General features: G+C 32.0%; 1 protein-coding gene across 2 annotated transcripts in view; it reads right to left on the bottom strand.

Annotated features, from left to right (window-relative positions):
* Flo2 (flotillin-2) overlaps window positions 1-16652 on the bottom strand; it is a 372138-nt gene that overhangs the window by 30384 nt on the left and 325102 nt on the right. The window contains exon 1 of one of the 2 annotated variants that reach the window (XM_072525628.1): window positions 8883-9154. The exons of the other annotated variant lie outside the window; for it this stretch is intronic. The gene's annotated coding sequence lies outside the window, so the exon portion shown is untranslated. Of the gene's footprint in view, window positions 1-8882; window positions 9155-16652 lie in introns of those variants that run through there. 2 annotated transcript variants of the gene reach the window in all.

Genomic DNA, 16652 nt, shown 5'->3' on the forward strand with positions numbered 1-16652 from the left:
GGAAAGAAGATTCCACGAAATCACAGATGATGATCTCAAAACAGTATTTACCAAAAAAATCTCAACAATGTTAACCTATTTAAAAGATATTAAGTTATATAATGATGTACCAGCTGAAGTCCGTTTGAAGAGGTTTACTCTCCGGACACTGGAACTCACTTAAAGCATGGGTGTATGTTACCTGAAGTAAAATTTAATTAAAATATTAAACATCAAATAATAATAATAACATTATGTACAATCTTTGGTAACATTATATATTTTAAAGGGTTTGTACCCAAATATTTTGGTGGCTCAGGCATGGTAACCTGTATTTTAACTTGATGATGGAACTGTTGTTCCGAAAACGTTCGTGTTTTTAATGTAGCCCTTTTAAGGGTTTTTATCAAATATACCCATTTACAAAGATTAATCTCTTTTTCCTTTTTTTTTATACAATTATATTTAATGCAATATTTCTTGTGTTTACTATACCCACTAATAACATAATTGATGTGGTTGTTGTGTTCAAATAAAAAAAGGATTGCATTTGTTTTAATGTCAGGATCGATGTTTTTAATGATAAATAATTAAGATAATTTTTATTTAACAACATGGAACTGCACGTTAAATCGATTTTTTCTACAAATATTTCTATATTAAATTAACCGAATTAAGAAAATGAGTTATAGCGTTATAAAAAGTTTTATGATTTTTTTTTTCACATTAGTAATTTCAGTCGGCCAAGAACGAGGTTCTTTTCATGGTTAATGTAGGCTAGGCCTACTCACGACTTTAGAATCAGCATGATGTAACTTTGATTTTCCGACACGTTCTTCCGTATTAGAAACTTCGGGATTGATTGTTCATTATTCAGTAGGTTTTATGTAGTTCAGTCACTTTCCCACGTGTGTAATCACTGTCCTACATTTTCGTTTTAATTGAATTTTAATGATATGTCTATATATAAAATCGTAATTTGGGATAAAACAAGGATAAAAATTATTGCGACAAAAAAAATTATCTGAAATTAATCAAACAATTAAATTGTAAATCAATTTATTATCGCTAATAAGCGAATATTTATAAAATTATCTTCCTACTCAATGTTCCGGCTTCTAATGGAAGCCATTTTTAAAATACAGTTTATGTTTATAGGTACATTTTTTTGGATTTGTTTCTAATATCACCAAATAAGATATAGCTTCTTTAATTAAAAATTTTATATTTTGTAAACGATTAAAAATTATCAAGGGAATGCGCAAATAACAGACATCGCAGCAATGAGGCCGATTCACCGTAGGCAAGCATAAGACTCAGCGTTTGTATCTATTGGGAATCATTTCATAATCGAATGTGTCTTATGTCCTATCCATCTTAACGGCGGTCTCTCATCTTGGCATCAATAGTAGTCGCACCTAGACTTCACTTAATAAATTCACTTTGATTGATATTCTTTTTCGTTACTCCACTTCCATTTAAATATTCTCATTTTCGCAACGTGAATTTGTTGTTCGTGTTTCTTTTAACCGCCCAATATTCATAGCAGACTATAGTTTTATAGCAAAGTTAGAAAATGAAACGTAAATTCCTATAGAACTTTGAGCTAAAGAACATTATATATACAAGCACAAATTCGATTGGAAATTTACTGTTCTTTCAATCAAACGGGGGTAGAGAAACGAGAAAACGGGGTAGACTAAAGCTCAAGGTAATAGACTTGACTCAGGAAAATAGGTGCTTCTAACCAGAAATCCTAAGCAGAGAAGAGAACAGTATTGTGCACGGAACTTGAGAAGTTGGAGACCTTATTAATTATTCTATATTTTGTACATAAAAGCACTTATGATTTTCAGTTAACCCTACAGTGCATACTGTACCATAAATGACACAAACCATTAAAATATGTACTATAAATGTACATTTGTTCTGACGGATAGTTATTTTAAGATTTGTAACAGATCTGGAACACACCGGTTTTCAATTCCCCAATTCTGGTTGGCTATATCCGATAGATTTGGTAAAACGTCTATTATTTTCAGTTTCAGTTAACTGCAACTATTTACTACGGTAGGTTTTGTAGCGAATCCATCTGGTTTTTATTTGAATAAATTACATTTTTAACAGTTTTAAAATTTGTTTTATAAAAAGGTATGTAAAGATCACGTGTTTTGTTATTATATAAACGAAAATACAATATATAATAATATTAGTATTTGTCAAAATTATGATTGAGTCATATTTGATACATCATACACCAATGTTGCTATATTCTAAAAACTTTCTACGATCTGAAAATATTTTTAAAATTATGTCCAAAAATATTTAAACATTTTTAATCTATAATATAAAAATGAATCGCAAAATGTATTGGTAAGCGCATAACTCAACAACGCATGTACCAATCTTAACAATTCTTTTTTTAAAATGTTCCTTGAAGTCTAAGGATAGTTTTTACGGCGAGAAAAATTAAAATAATTTCCGGGAAAACCCTAAAACAGCCCTTTTCTTTTTCCCATACAAATATTTTCTAACTAAATTCCTATTTAACTATTCATGAGAAACACCCTACTGTTGTTCATTTAGCTGCGCATTTAGAAAATGGACAAAGAGTATATGCACAGAACGCAGTACAAAGAGCTGCTCAGCCACCATCTACTACATTAACCAGTTTTTTTGAGATATGGCAAAACGATGCTTTTGCTCAAACATTGTTATATTCTGAAATGCCAAAATATAATATTTGGAATCAATCCTCAACGAGATTTATACGACGGAAACAAGAAAAACCAGTTCCAGGATACCCAGATGTATATTCTACCGATGCGATTGGTCGAATTTATTCAGTACATCCAAGCTAGGATGAATGTTTTTATTTACGACTGCTATTAGTCAATGTACGTGGCCCAACATCATTCCAATATTTACGAACTGTTGATGGTGATTTGTGTGGATCATACAGAGAAGCCTGCTAACGTTTGCAATTGCTAGAAAATGATGCTCATTGTGATCAAACTCTCAATGATGCTGTTGTAATATTATCACAAGCTCATCAAATACGAACATTGTTTTCTATAATCATATCTACATACTTCCCATCAAACTCAAATGGTTTGTGGATCAAGTACAAAGATAATATGTGTGATGATATTTTGTATCAAATACGGATTAGAAGGGGAAATTCAAATATACACATTTAGAGAAATTTACTTAGAGAAATTTTATTTAGAGAAAAAAAGAAATTTACAATGAAGCATTGATTTCAATTGAGGACATGTGCTTGATGATGTCAAATAAACTATTATTTCAATTAGGCCTGGCCGCGCCCAATCGTCCAATGCATAATGCTTTTAACCAAGAGTTGCAACGAGAAAAACTGTATGATCTCAACACTTTGAAAGAATTAATTTAAACAAATCTTCCACTATTGAATGAACAACAGAAGTATGTATTTGATACACTTGTATGTATTTGAAAGTAACAAATGATAAAACAGGAGGGATTTACTTCTTAGATGTACCTGGTGGTACAGGAAAACTTTTTTGGTTTCATTGATATTAGCAACAATTCGCTCACAAAATAAAATTGAACTTGCACTCGCTTCGTCGCAGCAACTTTGCTTAAAGGTGGTCGAATAGCCCATTCATCGCTAAAATTTTCATTAAACATACAAAGCAACGAAACTCCAACCTGCAACATTTCGAAGAACTCTGCAATGGCAAAAGTTTTGCAGCAATGTGAATTGATTGTTTGGAATGAATGTGTCATTTTTTGTTTAATGGTCGTTATTTGTTAATTTTTGTGTAATAAACTAAAACAAATATTTTTTTGGTGTATTATTTTATATCCGTATTACGTACAGTACACAGTGTTCCATATGACTCAAACTTTTTTCTTAAAAAAATAATATTTAGAAAGTTAAAAAAAATGTTTCAATGTTTTTGTAGTATTCTACACAAAAATTGACGTTTGATATTTTTTTTCCAGATTATTTTAAATAATCAATATTATTTTAAATAATCATTTGTGCTTGAAAACTATAATAGTTTCTTCTTCTTCTTAAACTATTCATTTCCTTTTTTCCAGACATAAACGATCTGTTTTTATAAATGTTCATTGAGAACAAGTTAACAGCTGTTTAGTCATAACAGCTGTATTTCAGATTTAAAATTTCTTTTAAAAAGTCAGGTATGAATTAACATCCTCCCCGACGAAACGACATAATTCGAAACGACTTTGAGAAAAAAGAATATTGCCATTGAACTAAAAGAGCATGAAACTGTTACCTGAAAAGAAAAGAAAACCAGTTCTTTGTATACCCAGACACAATTATAAACAGATATTGAATCTACAAAACAAAAAAATGTACACTGAATAGGGTGGTATGGCATTATAGAAAGTTTTTTTTTGTACACCAAGATAAATATTTGAAAGGTAGATTCTTGGATGTCTTCGTCATCGTTGTTAAGATTTCTTAGAATAGCTAACAAATTTTCTCTATTTTTGGTAATAGCTGAATGTCTCATCCAGCTATTACTAAATTATATATATACAATGTCTAAACAATTAACAGAAAAAAAAACCAAAAAATAAATGCTCACACATTATGTATGAAAAAAGTTAAATTAATTTATTGCTTTCTGATAAACAATATTTTTATTTTTTTACGTTTCATACTATCACGAGGACGGTTTTCCGATGTGCGAATAATTGTCCATGCGCAAAACATGGAAACTTTAAGCTAATTCTGTAAACTTCCAACGGTTGGCTTTGCGATTTGTTTATTGTCATAGCAACAGCCAAACGCACGGAAAATTGTAAACGTTTAAAATTAAACGGTATGTTCGTTGGAATCATCGGTATACGCGGGATCAAGATATCTTCTCCTTTGTATGTTTCATCTTCACATTCACAGTCAGTCTCGTTCTATTGCACAGTCGACGTTTATTAATGTTGCGCCGCATAACGACAACTGATACTACTTGTACTTGTAAGTTTTTAGGTCAAAGTCCAGGCAATTCCAATGAATTCAAAAATTCTGTAGAAAAGTTGACTATCAGTTTATCCTAATTTATAACTGTGTCAACTGATTTGAATGCAAACAACTTTCTTGGAAGAAAATTCAGAATGGTCGCATTCAGATCATCGTCATCTGTATTTTTCCGCAAATATTGCTCGTCCAATTATGGGTTTTGAACTGGTGAGCTACGTCTGGAAAAACACGCTGAATAAACTCGTAGCAAATTAATAATAAATTTATGTGAGAACTACACTGAGAAGGTAAAATGGCAATTGCAAACGCTCGATGCATAAAAACTTATTGTATGAGAGACAGGAGACCGGCTTTGTTCTCATCCCGAATCAGTGCTGTTTACTGGATGAAAAACGACACTGCTGGACGCCTGGTGGGTATAACTAATCTAGTGATAATTGATCAGACATGGACCATGGTTAAAATGATTAAATTACTAATATAGCTATTAAAACATAGGGGTTAGTGATGGAAGGGTGAAAATTAAGAGTTTTATTGTGTTAATTGTCACATTACAAAAAAAAAAATAAAAACAAGCAATTTTGGGCAAGAAATAAAAAAATGTTTGAGGTGGATCACCCATGACTTAGGGGTACAAAAAATATATTACGACAGATTCTCGGACCTATCGAATACACATGAAATTTCATAAAAATAAGTCAAGACGTTTCGCAGGAGTATGGCAACTAACTCTGTGTTTGTTCTACTCTGTGGCCATTTTGTTATAATAGACGACTCATTTCTGTATATTTTATTTATTACAAGACAAACTAATACATAATTATATCTAAAAAGCCATAAGACCAGTCTGTCGACAGTCAATGTCTGTCCTTGCCTTTCACTCCCGGGCTTCTTGTATTTGATATGTCACTAATGTTAAGGTATGTTTACAAATATTAAGGTAGATTTACAACTTAACACTCTGTGACACTAATATGGCTTTTATCATAAAAAAATTCTTCTTTTTATATAGACATGAGTTTGTTTTTCAATGTGCCTCGTCGTCCCATCGTTTTCGTGGTCTTCCTATTGGGGAACCGTCTCTTGCCGTCTTTACTACTCTATTTGTTGTCATTCGGCTTATATGATCGTTCCATTCTACTCTTCTATTTCTTATCCAGTTCTTGATGTTCTCCACCTTACATCTACGTCGTATATCTGTACTTCTAGCTCTGTCCCATAGAGTCTTACCATACATTTTTCCAAGTGTTTACATCTCTGCTATTTCTAACATCCTTTTTGCCCTCTCTGTGTCAGATCTTGTTTCTGCCGCGTATGTCATTATTATTCTGATGACTGTTTTGTAAATTCTGCCTTTCGTTTCTTTCCCGATATTTTTATTTCTCCATATTGTTTCATTTAGGCAGCCTGCGGCTCTATTTGCTGTATTTACTTGATCTTCCACTTCGGTTTCGAGCTTTCCGTGGCTAGATAATGTGATGCCTAGATATTTAAACTCCATCACTTGTTCTATTATCTGACCTTCCAGTTCAGTTATATTAAATTGGTGCAGCATACGTTGTAAATCATCTTCACTTTGGGAGAGTAGTATTGCTTCGTCTGCATAGCAGATTATTTTAAGTTGTTTTTCTCCCATTTGGTATCCTTTTTTAGTTCTTACTTTTTTTTATTATTTCGTCCATAATCAGGTTGAACCATAGAGGACTCAGGGAATCCCCTGTCTTATCCCATTGCCAGCTTCAATAGAGTCGGTTAGTTCTTCTTCTACTTTTACGTTTATTGTGTTGTTTTGGTAGATATTTTCGATCGTTTTGATTGTTCCTAGATGTATCTCTCTTGCGTACAGTAAGTGGTTAACTTCTTTTAATTTGACCCGGTCAAATACCTTTGTAGGGTCCACGAAACATAGATATGCCGGTTTGTTGTATTCTAATGATTTCTCTTGCACTTGCCTCATTATAAATATAGCGTCGGTGCATGATCTTCCCGACCTAAAACCTTGTTGTTCTTCTGCTAGTGTTATAATTTTATTCAATTAATTTGTTATAGTGTTGTGTTTACTAAATTAATTCCTCTGTAGTTTTCCGGGTCCGATTTGTCTCCCTTTTTGAAGAGAGGTATTAGGATGCTTGATCTCCATTCTTGAGGAATTCTGTTTTGTTCTATTATTTTTTGGATTAGTTTTAATAGTTGTTTAGTCAAAAAAAAAATTATTCAAAAAATATATTATGACCTATTTGCAGACCTACCGAATATGCATAAATGCATATAAAATGTGAAACTAATATGGCCATTAAAAATAGGGGTTGGTGATAAAAGGGTGAACATTAAGTGTTGGATGTATTTTTAATGCTACATAAAAAAACAAAAATAAGACAATTTTGTCCAAAAAAATAAAAAAATAGGGTGGACCACCCTTACCATTTGGGGGAATAAAAAATAGATTACGACCGATTCTCAGACCCACTGAATATACATATAAAATTTCATAAAAATCGGTCAAGCCGTTTCGAAGGAGTATGGCAACTAATTCTGTGGCACCATGGCTATTAAAAATAGGGGTTGGTAATAGAAGGGTGAAAAGTAAGGGTTGTATTAATTTTTAATGCCACATGTTTGGGGTGGACCACCCTTACCGCTTAGGAGTAATATACATATATTTCATAAAAATCGGTCAAGCAGTTTCGGATGCATATGGCAATTAACTCTGTGACACTAATATGAAATACAGGTTGGTGATAGAAGGGTGAAAATTAAATGTTGTATGTTGTATGGATTCTTTAATGCCACTTCCCACCAAGGAACAAGCAAAATTGTTTATGTAAAGAAAGTAGTAGAATTAGAATAAGGATAAAGGCAAAGAGAATGATGATGAGTATAGAAAAATTATATAATATCTTAAAGAATCATATAAACGAAAACACTTTTGAAGAATTTTAACTTTCCTTAAAGTGACGAAAAAATAAAAATAAAATAAAAATAAGACTAATACATATTAGAAGACTAAAAACAATAATAATAGTATTTTTTTTTCTAATAATAGATACGGCGTTTAATATAAGATACTGTTTTATTTGTTTTGTATTATTAAAAAGTACCAATTTATAAATATTTTTCAAAGTTTCGAAATGGAAAATGTCATCACGCCATAAAATTATGACGTAATTTTATAAAAACTTCTCAGTTTTACAATACAACAAAATGGGGAATCCTAACTACTCTTGAACGTCATTCAATTTGTTAGAAATGAAAGAAAGTCTTAATGAACGAGTATGATTCATTCTCTTTTATAACCCATTGAGAGCACCTTGAACTTAATCGCATGATGAAATTATCTCTTTCAGGTAGATAATGCGCCAGCAAGATATTTTTTGTATAAAAAACTTGGTATCATTCATTTGTGACATACAATATTGTAAATTAAGAGTTGTGAAATAAATTGTCAAGTACCCTACATAATATATACAAAATAGTAGAAAAAGTTTGGAATGAAAAAATGTATATAGAAGTAATTATCGTCAGATTTTTATTAAATCATTGGGAACAATACAAAATTATCTTCTCTGAGCTGAAGGAGAAGTAAACAGAACTGAATTGATGAAAGATTCATTGAAAAGCTGCTTGCTGCAACAAAACAATACAGCCACAGTATCAGAAACACAATGCATAACCTTTTATACATGAATCACTAATTATATGCCAAAAGATACAAAGCAATACCTATTTAGATAAGAAGCGTCAATGTAGAAATATAAAAAATGCCATTTTATGATCTTCAGGAGAAGAATAAAATAAATAAATAATAAAAAATGTTTTTTGTTTGCACAAATCTAACAACCGTACTTTTCAAAATATAGACAGTTTATAAGTAGGTAAACATAAAGATTTTCTGTACAATTTTCTTACATACCTTGATACTACGGCGTATGTAGCTCCAATAGTAAGGCCAAGACTCAACATACTCATCCATAATAATTCCATTGTATAGAAAAACTTGTTTACAACGTTCGCGAAAAAAGCAAACAAAAATATTGCCGGTTATATCACGCAATGAAACTACTTCGTTGAAAAATTTTTCAACTTCAACTGCAGAGATTTTCTTTATAACTGTAGGGCTTTCAGGTGCACCAGTACTTTTTAAATACCTTTAGGTAATTCCGTACGAATCGGTAGTCGACGGTTTGCCGAACGATTTTAATTTATTTAAGAAAGCACGTGTGGATATCCCCACTCCAGTGCCAAACGCATTGGACTGTTCCGTTTATTTACCGAAGTTGGTGTTCAGGCAAAAACGCACAGAACCGGATTGCATTGATTTTATTTCAACAGAGAGTTCAGTGCATACAAGAAAGAAATCATAAATAATAAATATAAAACATATTATTTAATAACTGATTTTAAGATTTATTTATTCTTAAAATAATGTACCTTTATAACTTGTCTATTTACATGTACCATGTACGTCAATAAAACATTTGGTTTTTAAAACATAAAACAAAAAATTGCAATAGAAAACATAATTATTAGAATATTGTACCTCTTTTCTTTTATGTATTTTGTGGTAACCCAACTTGACTTAAATTGGGAAAAGCATTGACAAGACAGTATTCGCCAAAATAAAAAAAAAGGTATGGTAGGCGATACTGTAGACTAGCGCGAAGCTTAATGTTGATCACAAAATTACTGGTTTTACTTTTCTCTTTAAAATTTCATATTTTCAATCAAATTTCCATTCAGAGAAGAATGAGGGCTACCGAGGGCTTAGTGTAACTAACTCAATCTGTAGAGTCTACGGGAAGATAATTAAAAGCCGAATTGAAGTTTGCTGGGAAGACGCTGAAGATCAGAGTGGCTTTCGTACTGGTCGTTCTTGTATAGACAATGTGTTCTGCCTAAAACAAACAATAGAAAAGCGTTTGGAACATAATATGGAGACACACATGGTATTTATTGATCTTCAAACAGCGTATGACAGTGTCCCATTAGCCAAGCTATGGCAGGTGTTAGAAGACAAGAATATTCCACCGATTTACATTAATGCTGTAAAGGAGTTGTACGATGATATGACGAGTGTAATAAAGATTGGACAAAAAGTGACAAGAAAGATAAAAGTGACCAAAGGACTTCGCCAAGGCTGCTGCATTGCACCTACACTCTTTAAGATTTATTTGGAGGGGGTTTTGGATATTTGGAAAAAAAATGTGAACCTATGGGTGTTAAAATTGGAGACCATACACTGTACAGCTTGCATTTTGCTGATGACCAAGTAATACTTGCAGAAGATCAAGATGATATCCACTACATGTTACGAAAAATAGATGAAGAATATACTAAGTGGGGCTTATCAATTAATCCATCAAAAACAGAGTACGTAGTAGTGGGAGGTGAAGGAAAGCACTTAGAACTAAGAAGCAAACAAATTCAAAATACTGATAGCTATAAATATCTCGGTGTAAACATTACAAACAATGGTCGGAATACAAAAGAAATAGCTACTAGAATTGGTCAAGGAAATTCAGCTATACGTCAACTGAATAGTATACTTTGGAATAACCACATCACCCGAAACACAAAAATTAGGATATACAAAAGTATCATAGAAAGCATTGCTACATATGGTTCAGAGCTTTGGGTAATAAATAAAAATGACGCATCCAAAATAAAAGCAATGGAAATGAATTATTGGAGAAGATGTTGCCAACTCACTAGAAGAGATAGAGTAAGGAATACTGAAATCAGAGAGCGTATGGGCATAGACATTGACGTCCTGGAAACTATAGAATGCAAAAGGCTGAACTGGTATGGCCATGTAGAAAGGATGAATGATCAACGATGGCCAAAAAGAATGTTACAGTGGATCCCCACCAACCGCAGGAAAAAGGGAAGACCAAGAAGATCGTGGAGACAAGAAGTAAAAGGTGCAATGGAAGATAGGGGTCTACAAGTAGATGACTGGAACGATAGAAAGCGTTGGAAGCTAGGTTGCGAGAAACGGCGGCAGCTGTAATAAACTCGTTATATATATATATATATATATATATATATATATATATATATATATATATATATATATATATATATATATATATATATATATATATATATTTTCATTCAGCAGCAGTTTTTGTTGGTGTATGCTCTACATGCCTTATCGCATTCGGTAGAAGATGTTTTTTAGTTTCCCGTACAAAAAATTGTGAAACTTTTGAAAAGTCAAAATAACAAATTATGGTCAGTTTTGACATATTGTATACCTAACGGCCACCCTTTCGTTAAATACAAAAATTGATTCTTCCCCTGTAACTGTATAAAATATGAAAATGTTTTACTACATGAATAACTCTTTTATTTTACTAAATATATGAAATTATATTTATATGAAATTATGAAAATATAAATATGTAAATATCATTTGATAGTAAATTTAATTATTATATAAACTAAATAAGATGTTTAAAAATAACAAATTATATTAAAAAACATACTATGAATGTTTACTGTATTTTTAAGATTTAAATAATATATTTAAAATTATACCCCTAGTTTGCTCCTAACGCCACCTGTTAACGTATTAAGCATACGTTGTTTACTTATGATTATGACAAACCTATCAAATTCAGACTAAATATTAGATAATAATAAAATATAAATAAATATCATTTGATAGTAAATTTAATTAATATATAAACTAAAAAATTTGTTTAAAAATAATAATTGTATTTATATGAAATTATTTTAAAACAAGAATTATTATTAAAATTTAAACAGATGATTCAGGGCCGATTGTTCGAACGCTAATCAAAACTTAATTGTAATCAAATATTTAATTAAAATCAAATACGTCACATTTTGAGGTTATGTTGACTGATTTATTTTATTCAATTTTATTATTTTACGTTTAAATTTAAAATAAATCATAATTAAACTCTTTCTGATGTTAATTTCATGTTTTTATTTACAAATCAATAATAATAATAAGCAATTTTTAATAATTTTGACAGCTGCTGTGACGTATTTGATTGTAATTAAATATTTGATTACAATCAAGTTTTGATTAGCGTTCGAACAATCGGCCCTCAATGTTGTTATTAATCGGATGACAATATGACTTTTGTTATATTTTAACAATGGTTACGAATCGAATCTTTTAGTGAATGATATTCTTTTAATTTTTTACTTCTCATTTATTAATGTCTATATTTTGTTATTTTTCATGCAGTTTTTAATTTAAAATGCTTAGAGTAAATATATTTTTAATATATATTCCGAACAGATCTTTCAAAATGTCCTCGAAAATATTGAAGAAGTAATAAAAATTAACGGAGAATATGTAAACACCTTAAGATACGACACCGTCATTATTGTGGACAGTGCTGAGGATTTGCAACGACTCATAACCAGAGAGGGAGATAGCTTGGGGCTGAATATAAACACAAATAGAACAAAAGTAATGGCCGTTACACGTGCACCAAATGCCGACATTAATATTTGTATCTACAACAAACAGATAGATCCCGTACAAAAATTCCAGTATCTTGGTTGCTGGATAACAAACGATCTTGACTACAAAGTTGAAATACATGCTCGTATAGAGTATGCTAGGTCCGCTTTCCAAGGAATGAAAAAATTCTAATAAACTCTACCTCGTTGCATATCCGATACCAATTTGTAAAAACATTCATTTATTCCATATTGCTTGCTATACGGAGTGGAAACATGGACTCTCGAAATCACAAGTATGAAATCACAAGTATATTGTAAAAACCAGAAAAACGAGTTATCTAGGACATATTTACAGAGAAGAAAAATACAACTTCCTACGACTGATAATGGAAGGGACCGTGGAAAAAAGAAGAGGTCCAGGAAGAAGAAAATGCTCCTGGCTGAAAAATGTAAGAGACTGGACAGGCATGGACATACAGTCGATACTAAGACCAGCTCAAGATAGAGAGCAATTTGCTGTAGGTACAGCCAACCTTCAGTAATGGAGAGGGCACCTTAAGAAGAGAGTAAATATAAATGATGACTAGAAACGAATTGATCGAGAGTAGTGAATCATGTGACAAGTCCATTTTGTGTCGCTAGTTCCTTGTCGCTCACTTCAGCATTTTACTGTGAAGAGTAAAAAAGTGATAAAATGCCAGTATAGAAGTTTCGCTTCAAAAAATCTTTAAAAGTCACGACATACAATTGTTTATTAAATTCGCTTGTTGGGGTGTTATGTCTTCTCTGTTTTTCTGTACATACAATACATATAATCGCTGACTTTCATTAAGACATCGATAAAAATCTGTTTGGATTCGAGGGTCTCTTGGATAGACAGAGAAAGAAAGAGGTCCTGCCTACAAAGCATGAGAAAAGAATGCGAAAGAATCATAAAACGACACAAAGTGGAAAATCTAGGCCATATTATGTGTAACAAACAACAATATAATCTCTTTACCGGGCTCATATTACAAGGCAAGGTGCACGGAAGAAGATGTCCAGGAACAAGAAGAATACACTGGCTCCTCAACCGCCAAAAATTATTCAATTTAACTACAACAAAACATTTTAGGACATCAGTCAATAAAGTCAGAATAGATATTTCCATTAGGAAACGTGATATAGAAAATGTCAGAGTACGAATAGTAAATCAGGACATAGAAAGAGTAAAGTACTTCAATATTTTCGGCTAAGATCATAGTGTCGTACGCGTATCTAATGTTGTTAATGGGAACTCCATTTATCTTTATTCCGGTTGTTTAACCCTCAAGAGCTTTTTTTAAGATCTCTTCGGAGTAGGCATTAAAAAGAATTGGCGACAATATACATCCCTGTCTCACTCCACGTCTAATTTCAATTTCTTCTAACAGTTGTTCATTAACACGTACTTTTGCTCGCTATTTATAGTATAAATTTGATATGATCGAGAGGTCGTTGTAGTCAATCTTATTTGATTTCAGGACATTCATTAATTGTTCATGTCGTACTTTCTCGAATGCTTTATTATAGTCAATAAAACATGCGTATATATCTTAATTGACGTCCAGGTATCTTTGTATCAGTATATTAAGTGAAAAAAGAGCTACACGCGATCCTAGGCCTTTGCGAAAACCAAATTGTCATTAACGTCTATGTCCAGTTTGTGATATATTCGGTTATGGATGACTTTTAGTAGTACCTTTAGCACATGAGACATCGAGCTAATGGTGCGGTAATCGTTGCATTCTCTTGCGTTTTTCTTTTTGGGGAGACAAATAAAAATCGACGTTAACCACTCTTTGGGTAATACGCCTGAACTATAAATTTGGTTCAAAAGTGTCACTAAAACATCAATGTGCTTTTCATCTAGAATTTCCTGATGATGAAGTCACAATTAGAATGGAAATAGCCATGAGTATGTTCTTCAAAGTGAAAGTACTATTTTGCAATGTAGACTATAGTCTGACTACTCGATGGTGTGCCATTAAATGCTACGTACTCTCTACACTGTTGTACGGAGTGGAGGGTTGGACGTTAAAGGCAAGAACCATGTCACGTCTACATTCCTTTGAGATATGGTTATATTTGCGGTTATTGAAAATACCATGGATCCAGAAAGTATCAAATGATCGAGTGTTGGAAAGAACGAATAGAGACATTGAACTATTGACAACATTTAGGCGAAGAAAGGCCATATCTTTAAATTTTGTTTATATAGCTAGCATAGTTATACGATTAGCACAAGATAAAGAAGAACTCCACTTGATAGTAGCCAACCTCCGATGAGGAGAGGGTACATGAAGAAAAAGAAGTAACCAACATTAACTTAAATGGGTTAATTCAAATGTAGAACATTCAGATATATCAGCATTGCCTAAATTATCCGAATACAATAATCCCTATTCTGTTATTATTTCTGGCTCTACTTTTCGTACGTGATATACAAATTTTTAGCGATAAAAGATCCTATTTTTCCATTACATGTGAACCCAAGTAACTACATACTATGAATGAGTATGGAATTTTAAAGGCTTGGGATATTGACGATAAGTTCTGTAATATTCTTCAAAAAATCGTCTCAATAATATTATCCATATTGTGCGTAGCTTGTTAATACTTTTTACGAAAATGTTTGTAGTTTTTTGAGTTAGTACGTAGTTTTTTCATTCTATGTTTTACAATTTTTTCCAGAATGTTTCTGTTATTGGTTATTTGAAAGGTTTCACGAATAGAATGTCGAATGACGATTTTGCTGTGTTATCTACTAGAAAAGCCAATAAATCGACAGAGAGTATTTTTGTAATTATGTATAATACAGCTACTGTTAATATTAATACATTGTTTTCTGGGTTTATATATCGTAATTACGTATAAGCCTGTTGCTAGCGATAGTCAACAGGCAAGAGAGAATACGTTTGTTGCTAGCGATAGTCAACAGGGAAGAGAGAGTACCTCTGCTCCTAGCGATAATCAACAGGGAAGATAGAGTACCTCTGCACCTAGCGATAGACAACAGGGAAGAGATAGTCTATTTCGTTTGTTATCTTACAACTGTCTGTATTTCTAATGGAGTGGAATTGAAGTGGGCGTAGGAAGTATTACCAAGGGTTGGACTAGGATAATTATTTTATAATTGCGGTAGAGAATGATAGTAATTAATACAGCAAAAATGAAATGGTTTTTCGTATGTGAAAAATTGAACAAGTTTATTATTATTCAAGAAATTAGTAAGTATTTAAAAAAGAACAGTAAAAGTTAAAATAGTGCTATTTTTGAAATACAATGTGAATATTAAGCAGGTGTAATATTTAACAATATAAAAAAACTCCTCATGAGCAAGGATTTGTCTTTTTCCTTAAAAAAATGTTTAGTGAAATGCTACATTTTTAGGACGTTGACAGACACGCTCATGAAAAAACTAGAAGCATTCGAAATGCCGGTGTACCGACACATTCTTCATACATCCTGGATTGAAAATGTTACCAACAAAGAAGTAATCCATACGATTGGAAGAGAAAGAAATCGTGAGCACAATTAAACAAAGGAAACTTGGATATCTTCGCCATATATTGAGACAGGATAAGTACCGTCTCTTTCAATTGATTATCCTGGGAAAATAGACAGTAGGCGTGGACAGACAGGAGAAGACACTTGTGTGTCCAAAATCTGCGGAATGGGCATCAATTATAGATGCCCATGCCGCATATATCATAGAACTATTCAGAAGAACCAACGTCCGCAGCGGATAAAAAACTTGAAGGAGAGAAAGATATTAAGAAAACTAAACAAAAAACATCTGGGCTATACAGGGCTAAACATAAAATTGCAAGGTAAGAAAGTAGAGGGAGCATGGGAAGTATGGACGGATAAACATCTAATGGAATTTATTAAAGAATCAACTACTTGCGTCACACATGCATTCATTTTTCTAATGATTTCAGATTAGTTTTGATCAAATGACATTTCCATTTAAATCACCGCCATGCCGTGGTGATAGCTTGATTAGATAAGGTTAGAAATAGGGGGTTTTCTCATATTTTTTACAACAGAATGAGTGAGTTTAGGAACTAATATACAATGAGCAAGTAATGCAAATCTTAATAAGGCACTATAAAAAATATTGGTATAAATACAATGTATAGTAATAAAAGTAAATAAAATGTCAATAACTATTTAAAATATTTGATTAAATACAAATGAATATTGTTTTGATTCC

The sequence above is a fragment of the Diabrotica undecimpunctata genome, chromosome 3, assembly GCF_040954645.1.
Source record: "Diabrotica undecimpunctata isolate CICGRU chromosome 3, icDiaUnde3, whole genome shotgun sequence".
NCBI lineage: Eukaryota > Metazoa > Arthropoda > Insecta > Coleoptera > Chrysomelidae > Diabrotica > Diabrotica undecimpunctata.